The sequence below is a fragment of the Erinaceus europaeus genome, chromosome 13 (assembly GCF_950295315.1).
Source record: "Erinaceus europaeus chromosome 13, mEriEur2.1, whole genome shotgun sequence".
NCBI lineage: Eukaryota > Metazoa > Chordata > Mammalia > Eulipotyphla > Erinaceidae > Erinaceus > Erinaceus europaeus.
Window position 1 is genome coordinate 4,083,636 of NC_080174.1, and position 10,997 is coordinate 4,094,632.

Here is a 10,997-nt window from a genome sequence, read left to right on the forward strand (position 1 = left end):
AGAGACACCACAGTGCCAGAGCTTCCTCTGTGGCCATGGCCTCTCCCAGGTAGTGTCAGGGTTATGACCTGGGCTGTGTGACTCGCCACGCAGGCACCCTCCCCAGTGAGCTATCAGCTGGCCTGAGGGTTTCTGTTGCTGTCACTCTGATGAAGCAGCTCTGAGCCATGGATGGCCACTGGGAAGAACAGCTCTGTGCTGGAATCTCCTGAGAATTCCAGCATGGTGCCCAGCTTGCTGCATGAGAGACCTCGCTGCTTCTGTGATGAGATCTGCATGTGAGAGAGATAGAGAGACATGGGGAGGGAGAGACCCCGCAGCCCTGCCCACCCTCCATGGGCTCCCTGGGTGCTGTGCCTGGTGCTGAGAGAGGAGACACCCCACAGCCCTGCCCACTCTCCATGGGCTCCCTGGGTGCTGTGCAGGGTGCTGAGAGAGGAGACACCCTACAGCCCTGCCCACCCTCCATGGGCTCCCTGGGTGCTGTGCAGGGTGCTGAGAGAGGAGAGACCCCACAGCCCTGCCCACCCTCCATGGGCTCCCTGGGTGCTGTGCCTGGTGCTGAGAGAGGAGAGACCCCACAGCCCTGCCCACCCTCCATGGGCTCCCTGGGTGCTGTGCAGGGTGCTGAGAGAGGAGAGACCCCACAGCCCTGCCCACCCTCCATGGGCTCCCTGGGTGCTGTGCCTGGTGCTGAGAGAGGAGAGACCCCACAGCCCTGCCCACCCTCCGTGGGGTCCCTGGGTGCTGTGCCTGGTGCTGAGAGAGGAGAGACCCCACAGCCCTGCCCACCCTCCATGGGGCTCCCTGGGTGCTGTGCCTGGTGCTGAGAGAGGAGACACCCCACAGCCTGCCCACCCTCCATGGGGTCCCTGGGTGCTGTGCCTGGTGCTGAGAGAGGAGAGACCCCACAGCCCTGCCTACCCTCCATGGGCTCCCTGGGTGCTGTGCAGGGTGCTGAGAGAGGAGACCCCACAGCCCTGCCCACCCTCCATGGGCTCCCTGGGTGCTGTGCTGGGTGCTGAGAGAGGAGAGACCCCACAGCCCTGCCCACCCTCCATGGGCTCCCTGGGTGCTGTGCAGGGTGCTGAGAGAGGAGACACCCCACAGCCCTGCCCACCCTCCACGGGCTCCCTGGGTGCTGTGCCGGGTGCTAACTGCCACTCCAGCTCCGTGCAGCTGACTGCTGTCCTCTGCACTCCCAGCCCCTTCTCTTGGCAGGAAACATCCCTGACCGTCCCACTGTGCCCCAGTCCAGTGCTGACCTATGTCCTCCCTGGGACCCTCCTGGGTCCTGAGGTTCGAGGGTCCTGCCTGCAGGGATCCTGTTGGGGGCTTGTCACTCCTTAGGGCAGCACACAGGCTGACTAGACCGTGGGGACAGGGCAATGGCCTGCTCTCAGGGGGCAGTCCTCTCACACTCGCCTGGACTCTGTTGGCCCATCCTGGCTGTGAGGACCATCCCCATCCCCATGCCGGCTCGTGTCTCTGGTCCTGGCCCTGGCTGAGCCCTAGCCCCTGTGCCCCTCTGTCCTGACCCCCCGACTCTGCCGTGTGCTACAGAGATCTCTCTCTTCCCAGGGAGCTCTCCAGATGCCATTATTTACATACTTAAGACTGTTTGAGTCCTCAACCACTGTCCAAATATTTTCTCTTAAAATCCTTGTAAGTGTGAGGACTGGGCCCACAAAGGGGCTGTGTCTGTGCGCCCCAAAAACAGCCTGAGGGAGAAAGCGGCCTTGTGCTGAGAGGCCTGTGACCTTCCTCAGCACCCCCGGCTCCCCCTGCCTGGAGTGGAGCCCTGGACGGTGGATTTCAGAGCTTGCGTCCAGAGCCATGGGGCCAGCATGACGGACGGGCTCCTGGGGCCTGCCAGGGCTGAGTCCACTCTGCCAGGCTCAGCGGGGGGCGGGCACCGCAGCCAAGGACACGGGGGGGGGGGGGGCTGGGGCCTGACCCGAGCCAGGACTCTGCACCAGCTGCAGGGATGCATGGTCCAGCCTGTCTGTCCATCTGCCTCTGTGCCCGTCTGGCTCCTGATTTCCTCTCTGCCCATCTGTCTGCCCCCCTCTCCTGCTTGTCTCTGTCTCACATGTGCCCATCTGTCTGTCTGTTCATCTGTTGTTGTCTCCACTTGTTTGTCTGTTGTCAACCCATCTGTCTACATGCCTGCTGTCTGTCTGTCTGCCTGTCTGCTGGCCTGCCTGCCCACCCTCACTGGCTCTGGCATCTTCCGGTCCCCAGAGGAGCCAGCAGCTGTGGGGCTGCCTGGGGTCACGGGAGTCTTAGCAGGTGCCCGGCCAGGAGACAGACGTACCCTGTCCAGGGCCTCGGGCTGGCGGCCGTGCACAGAATGCGGCTTGGCATCAGCTCCCAGACTCCTGGGCTCACGCCGACTCGGCCTTCTCTTGGCTAGACGTGGTGCTCTTGTAGGGCCGGCAGGCTGGGGCTCGAGGAGGACAGGCCCCGACTGCAAGGGTGCTCTCCATAGGTGTGGGGCAGCGGGGCCCTGGCACCCTCACCAGGGAAGCTGTTAGAAGCCTCTGAGTGATGCGGAGGCAGGAGAGCCTTAGTCAGATGTCAGGACCCTGGGTTCCGACGCTCTCAGGGCTGAGAGAAAACCACTTCACTCGCCTCACAGTTTATCTCCAGAGTCTGGAGGGACAGCACCTAGACTCCTCGAGCTGGGAGGGTGTCAGGCGTGCTGTGAGCACAGCTCCCGGCAGAGGACGTATTGGTCAGGACATCGAGGAACAGGAGGCTCACAGATGCTCTTAGGTCTTAGGCAAACACAATCCGGGAGCAACTGTCAAAGCACAAATGACGCTCAAGGTGGGGAGACAGCCAGAGCGTGTCAGACCTTGATGACAGCAGCCTCTGTCTGAATGTCACCCGTCGGGTGCAAGTCTCTGAGGCCTCAAGAGATCTCCAGGCCTCTCTCCTGTGCAGACCCCAAACCCTGCAGGGAAGGAGCCAGAGTCAGAGTTGCAGATAAACGCACTTGGCACAACCTCCAGGCCTGTGGGCCGCCACTCTGACTCTCTGACACTCTTCACGCTCCTGCCTTGAGGGGGACAGGGGGGCTGTGACAAAGGAGCCTGGAGCCTGACTCCCTGGGCACCTGGTAACAGTCAGCCAGACGTGTGTGTAAACATGGAGGCTTTAGGAAAATCAGTGGGTTTATTTTTTCTTATTTTTTTTATTAGTGACTTAATAATGATGAACAAGACTTTAAGATAACAGGAATCCAATTCCATACAATTTTCACCACCAGAGTTCTGAATCCCATCCCCTTCCGTTTCTTTATTCTTCTGGGAGCATGGACCAAAATTATTATTATTTTTTTAAGCAGGATCTTGATTCATTGTCACTGATTAAGGGACACTTCTGAGGCTCTCAGGAGTGCAGGGCCTGCCACTCATCTAGGGGACCATGGCTGGGGATGTATTTGACTCCACAGCCGTCGGGGATGAGGTGCTTTTCAGCCACCATGCCTTCAAATTCATCTGTGGTGAAGCCCTGCTTCTTGGAGATGGGGATCTGGCGTCCAGGGAACTTGAACTTGGCCCTGCGCAGGGCCTCGAGCACATGCTCCTTGTTCTGCAGCTCGGTGCAGATGAACATGATGACCTGGCCAATGTGGACTCTGGCCACGGTGCCCTGGGGCTTCCCAGAAGCACCTTGCATCCCCGTCTGGAGCCCAAGGGTAGGGACAGCAGGAGGTGAGGCATAAAATGAACACCGAGCAGGAAGGGCTGTCTCCAGGGTCCCTTAGGGCAGCCTCTACAAGCAGCAGTCTGCATGCCGTACCCAGGAGGTGGCTGTTGGCAGCCACTGCACACCGGGCACCATGGGGAGGGCAGCACGGTCAGCTTCACTGGCTGCAGACCAAACTTCTTTATGAGACGGATGCAGAAGGTGGGAACTCTGGCTTCTGTAATTGCTTCTCCACTGGACATGGGTGTTGGCAGGTGGATCCACACCTGGTGGATCCTGTTTCTCTTTTCCCTCTGGGGAGGGGAGGTTCCAGGACACAGTGGTGAGGTCGTCTGCCTAGGAATGGAATTATAGTAGCATCTGCAACTTGGTGGCTGAAAGGTGGTAAGATACAAAACAAATTGTTTAATAATCAGGAACCCAAATGTAGGAACAGAGTAGATGGAACTAGGGATCGTCATGTGGGAAGAAGCCAGGAAGTCTATTTGAGGTAGTTCCCGAAGGACCCATGACTTTAGGAAGTTTTGCCTGAGCCTGATCACTCACAGGCAGGTGGGCTGAAAGTCTTGTCTGGGAGATGGTGACGGAGCTGAGAATAGGGCTGGAAGCTGGATCAGGACAGTTTCTATCAAGTATCAAGAAACCCGAGATCAGTAAACCTCTTCAGCAAAGCCCAGGAGGTGTCTTGTGGTAGGAGCCCGTCTCCCCAACTGCTGCAGGATGCCGGCCTCAGTTTTCCGTGACAGCTGGCTTGCAGAGGAGAGAGAGGGGATCTGGAGGGCAAGGGAGGCCCAGAAGCCCCGTCCTTGTTGCTTCAGCAGGAGTGAGGCCCAGGCAGGTGCTGGCACAGGGGCCCGGGGACCATCAGCACAGACCAGGTGGCAGGGTCACCTGCTGTGGATGTGAATGTGGAAGCCCTCCTGACCCCACCTTGTAGGAAGTCTGGAAGGGGCCCAGGTGGGCACCCACATCACCCCCTGGACTCAGATCCACCATCAGCTTCTAGGGTTCCAGTGGCCAAGCTCTGCTGAGGGCCGTGTTTTGGTGAGGGACATGGGGACAAGGACAGGGAACAGGGCTGAGGCTGAGACTGCCCGTAAGGGGACCTTTCTTCCCGTCATGATTCCATTTCCTTGTGTGTTCTGTAGATGGCATTTGAACACGTCAATTTATCACTCTTAAAAATACGCTCTGTAAAGCTGTAACCCAAGACAGGTTAAATATTGCCGTGTTTATTTAACACTCTACAAACCCTTCCTCCTTCCCTAACAGTTTATTAGCTGTGCACTCTCAGAGCTTACAGAACCGTCACAAAGGCCTGCTTGCCCTCGTGGAGCCATTAATATTAGCCAGTGGCGTCCTTTCAAGTTCCACTTTCTTCCAGAACCTTCCTCACAGGAGCAGAGGGTGTGGCGGGCAGGCGTGGTGACTGGGGCCACGAGCATCCGGTCCCCAGAGCTGCTGTGTCCTGGACCCTTTGGGTGACATGAGTAATGGCCCACCTTGGAGGCCCACTCCCTGCTGAGACTTGGCTGTGTGGCCTTTTCGCCCCGACACTGTGGAGTGACTGAGCACCTGCCTCTTTCTCCCCCACATTCGAATGACCTTTCCAGTAGGACCCAGGAGGAAGCAGGTCCTAGCGGAGACAGACAGACAAAGGTGGCTTGTCTGCCCCAGGAGGGAGCTCAGGTCACTCAGGCTGAGGCTCTGGGTCCAGCTGGTGGCCACAGGCAGTGCTGGTCTGCGTCCCTCACAGCAAAAAAGAGGCAGGCTCTGGGGTGGGATGTACAAGGACAGAAACAGAGAGGACAGGGGACAGTGAGGATAGGGGACAGAGAGAAGAGGGGACAGAGAGGACAGGGGACAGAGAGGACAGGAGACAGAGAGAAGAGGGGACAGAGAGGACAGGGGACAGAGAGGACAGGGGACAGAGAGGACAGGGGACAGAGAGAAGAGGGGACTGAGAGGACAGGGGACAGAGAGAAGAGGGGACTGAGAGGACAGGGGACAGAGAGGACAGGGGACAGAGAGAAGAGGGGACAGAGAGGACAGGGGACAGAGAGAATAGGGGACAGGGAGGGCAGGGGACAGAGAGGACAGGGACAGAGAGGACAGGGGACAGAGAGGACAGGGGACAGAGAGAAGAGGGGATGGAGAGGGCAGGGGACAGAGAGGACAGGGGACAGAGAGAAGAGGGGACAGAGAGGACTGGAATAGAGAGGACAGGGGACAGAGAGGACAGGGAATAGTGAGGACAGGGGACAGAGAGATGAGGGGACAGAGAGATGAGGGGACAGAGAGGGCAGGGGACAGAGAGGACAGGAGATGAGGGGACATAGAGGGCAGGGGACAGAGAGGACAGGAGACAGAGAGATGAGGGGACAGAGAGGGCAGGGGACAGAGAGGACAGGAGACAGTGAAGACAGGGGGCAGGGGAGAGAGAAGAGAGGGGACAGAGAGGACCGGGGACAGAGAGGACCGGGGACAGAGTGGATGGAACAGTGAAGACAGGCCAGTGGACCAGATTGGGCCCCAGGACTGTTTGTCCCGCTCCCCGGCTGGCTTTGTCCTCAGGGCCACTCTAGGGGCCTCCCCCAGCTGCCCACATGCGGCCTGCCCACCTGCAGCTGTCTCTAGTGCTCACGTGCTGTGGACCCCCCCCCCCCCACATTCAGGAGGACAATGTGGCCAGAGCTGTGGTGGGGCTGGGGGCCTCTGCGTCACCCAGGCGGCAGAGCCTGAGGCCTCCCTGGGGCCTTCAGTGTCCTCTGACACATCCTAGGGTGCCCTGCCCCCCAGGCCCCTGAACCCTCCCCTGCCCTCCCCTTGTCCCCCTCCCCTGCCCCCAGGCTGTCTGTCCCCAGACAAGGTCACCAGCCTTCGCAGTCCTCAGAGCTTCACACTCTGGGCTGAGGACCCTGTGGTGACTCATTTATGGGCACACATGTTCACATGTGGTGTGCACACATGTGGTGTCACTACATGCATGTGGTGTCGGTGTGTACTGTGCACACAACAGCACTAAAGTGCATAGTGTGTTGAATGCACACAAGTTGGTGTTTATACATGTTACAACATGCACCACATGCGTTGCCTTGCATGTTTGCGTGTGCATGTATTAGCATGTTGTGGCATGCACAAGCTAGTGCTGTGTGTATTTGCACATATGTATACATGTTGGCGTGGTGGTGCATCACAGCATAAGTGTGTGTGTGTGTGTTTGTGTGTCAGCGTGTGTTGGAACATCATACATGTGTGGGGGGATGTAGCCTGCACCCACCAGCTCGCCCACCTCTGCCCCCCACACACGTGCCCTGAGTGTTGATGCCCAGTCCTGCCCATGGCACCCAGGGCAGGGTGACGGTTACTGGTCCCCGAGGTGCTGTGTGGGCAGAGGGGGGTCCCGGGGCCACGGCGAGGCTGAGTGGGAGCTGGGGAGGGAGGCTGCCTGCAGGCCCAGGCAGGGCACTGGCCAGGTTGGCACAGTCGTGCCCGCAGGGCGTGGCTGGGTGCCCAGACAGGAAGTGCAGGGGAAGGTGGCCGACAACATCTGTGGGGCCCCAGGGTCCACTGGCCAGCACCCAACCGTTCTGGGGCCAGGCTGTCTCTGTATCTCAGCCAGGGCTCTGTCCCCATCTCTGCCCAGGTCTCTCTCTCCCCGTCTCTGCCCAGGTCTCTGTCTCTGCATCTCTGCCCAGGTCTCTCTCCCCCCATCTCTGCCCAGGTCTCTGTCTCTCCCTCAGCCCACCTGGCTAGTCCCTGCCTGCGATTGGGTGTCACAGGCCCCGTCCCCATCCTCGGGGCCCAGCGTGCTTGTGGTCCGGGCAGAGCAGGGCCAGGACACCTCCATGGAGGGCCCAGTGCTGTGGAGGCGGGAGGCGGGCTGTGTGGTGGAGCGGGGTCCCAGCCCCCCAGTGTGCTGAGCTGAGAGGAGCTCTGGTCTCTCGCACCTCCCTGACCCCGCTCGCCCAGAGATCAGACATGACCCGGGCCTTCCGGGTGGTCTGGCAACGGGCAGAAAACATCTCAGGAATTAGATGCCGGGCTGCGGGGAGGTCTCACCAGAGGCCGTGCTGGGGCCCACAGAGGAGGTGCCACAGCCTAGAGGGGCTCACGCTGTTGGCCTCCCTCCCCCACCTCCCCCGTCTCTCCAGCGGCTGAGAGTGGCCCAGAGCGCTGCGACCACACACACAGGACATGGGTGACGGCACTGCCCGGCACGTGAGGGGGGGTGGCCGAGGACTTGGAGCCCGGTGGAGGGTCCCGGCCCCGGCACAGTGGGACTCGGGGCTCACGCAGGGGCTGGTGGGGCCTGTGGAGGCCTCGTGAACACACAGGAGCACCGGGAGCTTGGACCCTGGCCTGTTCCCTGGCTGCTTCTCTTTTTAACTTTTTATTTATAAAATGGAAATACTGACAAGACCATGGGATAAGAGGGGCACGACTCCACACAGTGCCCACCCTCAGAACTCAGCATCCCATCCCCTCCCCTGACAGCTTTCCTATTCTTTATCCCTCTGGGAGCATGGACCCAGGGTCATTGTGGGATGCAGAAGGTGGAAGGTCTGGCTTCTGGAATTGCTTCCCCGCTGAACATGGGCCAGCCGCCACCCTCTCTAGGCCACCTCCCTCAGGGCTGCATGTCTGTCTGTCTGTCTATCTGCTCCAGAAAAGTACCTGACGGGTGACAGGGGACCTAGTGGGGGTTGTGTTGTTATGTGGAAAACTGGGACATGTTATGCACATACAAACTATTGTATGTACTGTTGAATGTAAAACGTTAATTCCCCAATAAAGAAATTTAAAAAAAGAAAGGAAAAGTAACGTGAAGACAGGAATCTGCATGTGTGAGGCCCTAATTCCAGCAAAATCCATGAGAGAGAGGAAAGAGAGGAAGAATTAAATCGGAGCCGCCAGGGCCCAGGCTGGTCTAGAGCTGACGAGGGAGCCCGCAGCCTCCGGTCCCAACTGTCTCCTTCAGTTTCTGAGAGACGGGAGAGAAGGAGAGGCAGAGAGAGGAGAGACACCACGGCATAGCCCCACACCACACAGCTCCCGGAGCTCATGTGAGCAGGTGGGGCTCACCCCCCCCCCCAGTGCACCGGGCCCACGCTCCGGCCCCTCACCCTGCACCCCCAGGGACTGCTGAGCCCCGGAGCTCATTGTCCAGCCCCCACCACACCCTGAACCCCACCAGGCGGTGCTCCCCAGGGAGGCGGCTACCACAATGTCTCCACCCTCCACTGCCGCCGCCCAGCCGCTGAACCTGCAGGCCTGGCCCCTCCAAACTGCTGCTCTGACACAGAGCAGCTCAGTCCTAGACTATGTGTCTGCAGCAGAGGTGAGGTCAGGAGGGGCTCGTGCCCTCAGAACTGGGAACTCAGAGGTGAGGAAACAGCACAGCGGTTCAGCAAAAGACTCTCCTGTCTGAGGCTCCCAGGTCCAGGTTCAAGCCCCAGTCTCTGTCTCTGTCTCTCTCTCTCCTTATAATAAAATAAATTAATAAAACACTGAACAACAACACTACATGGGGCTGGGTGCACCTCCTTGAGGGCATATGCTACTATGTATAAGGATGCAGGTTCAAGCCCCGGGTCCCCACCTATGGCGGGGAGCTTCACAAGTGGTGAAGCAGGGCTGCCGGTCTCTCTCCCTGTCTCTTTCTCCCCCCCTCCCCTCCCCTCTCAATTTCTCCCTGTCCTATCAAAGAAAATGAATAAATGCAATGTAAACAAAATAAAATGACAGAAGGCCGGGAGCATAGCCACCAGTTCCGGGAGAAGGAGTGGAGGTGAGAATGTCTCACCTCTTGTCCCCTGTCTGTCCCTGTCTTGTCCCCAGGGGATCAGTGGGCGCTAGCCCAGTGCTTGTCACTGTCAATAGGCTTGTCCTCAGTGGCACAGCCCATGGGGCCGCCCACTGCCCCTCACTGCAGGGCAGGGTCCCAGCACCACGGAGCTGACGCGCAGTACATGCGACATGGCGTCAGTGACACAAGGGGACATTAGACTCTCTGAGACAGGGGGTTACAAACCCACTCCCAGCCCAGCCTGGCAGGCCTGAGACACAGGCCAGGGGCAGGTCCTTGTTTCTGACAAATCCGTGGATGACAAGGTCTCAGGAGTGGGAGATGTCACTAAGTGAGGGAGGGGTATGGCCATTCCTGCTCCCTCCTGTCACCCCAAGGTGCCCGGAGCCCCACTGGCCGTGGGAACTGTCTGCTGAATGTGACTATCAGCACTATGGGGTTCTATTAGTTGCTGTTTTTGCCTCCAGGGTTACTGCTGGGGCTCAGTGCCTGCACTACAAATCCACTGCTCCTGGAGGCCACTTTTTCCAGCTCCTGTTGCCCTTGTTGATATTGCTGCTGTTGTTGTTGGATAGGACAGAGAAATGGAGAGAGGAGGGGAAGACAGAGAGAAAGAGACAGACACCTGCAGACCTGCTTCACTGCCTGTGAATCGACCCCTCTGCAGTGGGGAGCCGAGTTCTTCTTCTAGCGTTTGCCCTTCTTCCGTAGCCAGTCAACAGGTCAGGTTGAAAGCTGTTAGGAGCTGCTTGTTGCTGGCTTTGAAAGTGACTGGGATCCATGTGGATTCAGCCGGCTAGGAAGGATCATCAGTTTCCAGTGAACGGGTACTCACGGGATGCACCACGAGAAGGTCGATCCAATGCATCGAACCAGAATCCTTGTGCCGGTCCCTGCGCTTTATGCCATGTGTACTTAACCCACTATGCTACTGCCTGCCCCCTATTTCCTTCCTTTCTTCCTTTCTTCCTTTCTCTCTCTCTCTTTCTAAAGATTTTGTTTATTTATGAAAATGTAGGAGGAGAGAGAATAACCAGATATCACTCCTGTACATGTGCTGTTGGGATTGAACCTGGGACCTCATGCTTGAGAGTTCAACGCTTTATCCACTACACCATCTCCCAGACCACTTTAATTTTTCCCTTTTCCTTCCTTCCTTCCTTCCTTCCTTCCTTCCTTCCTCCCTCCCTCCCTCCCTCCCTCCCTCCCTTTCTCCTTCCCTCCCTTTCTTCCTTTTATTAATGAGAAAGGAGAAGAGAGAGAAAGAACCAGCCATCACTCTGGTACACCTGCTGCCAGGGGATTGAACTCAGAGCCCCATGTTTGAGAGTCCAGTGCTTTGTCCACTGTGCCATAGTTAACTGGAAGGGTTAAGTGCACATAGTCCAAAGTACAAGGACCAGCATATGGATCCCGGTTCGAGCCCTCAGCTCCCCATCTGCAGGGGGGTTGCTTCACAAGTGGTTAAACA

General features: G+C 58.4%; 1 non-coding gene across 1 annotated transcript; it reads right to left on the reverse strand.

Annotated features, from left to right (window-relative positions):
- Positions 1–3,753: 3,753 nt before the first annotated feature.
- On the reverse strand, positions 3,754–3,887 carry LOC132532540 (small nucleolar RNA SNORA70). Its single transcript, XR_009544484.1, has one exon. It is a non-coding gene; the product is annotated as a small nucleolar RNA SNORA70 (small nucleolar RNA).
- Positions 3,888–10,997: the final 7,110 nt, after the last annotated feature.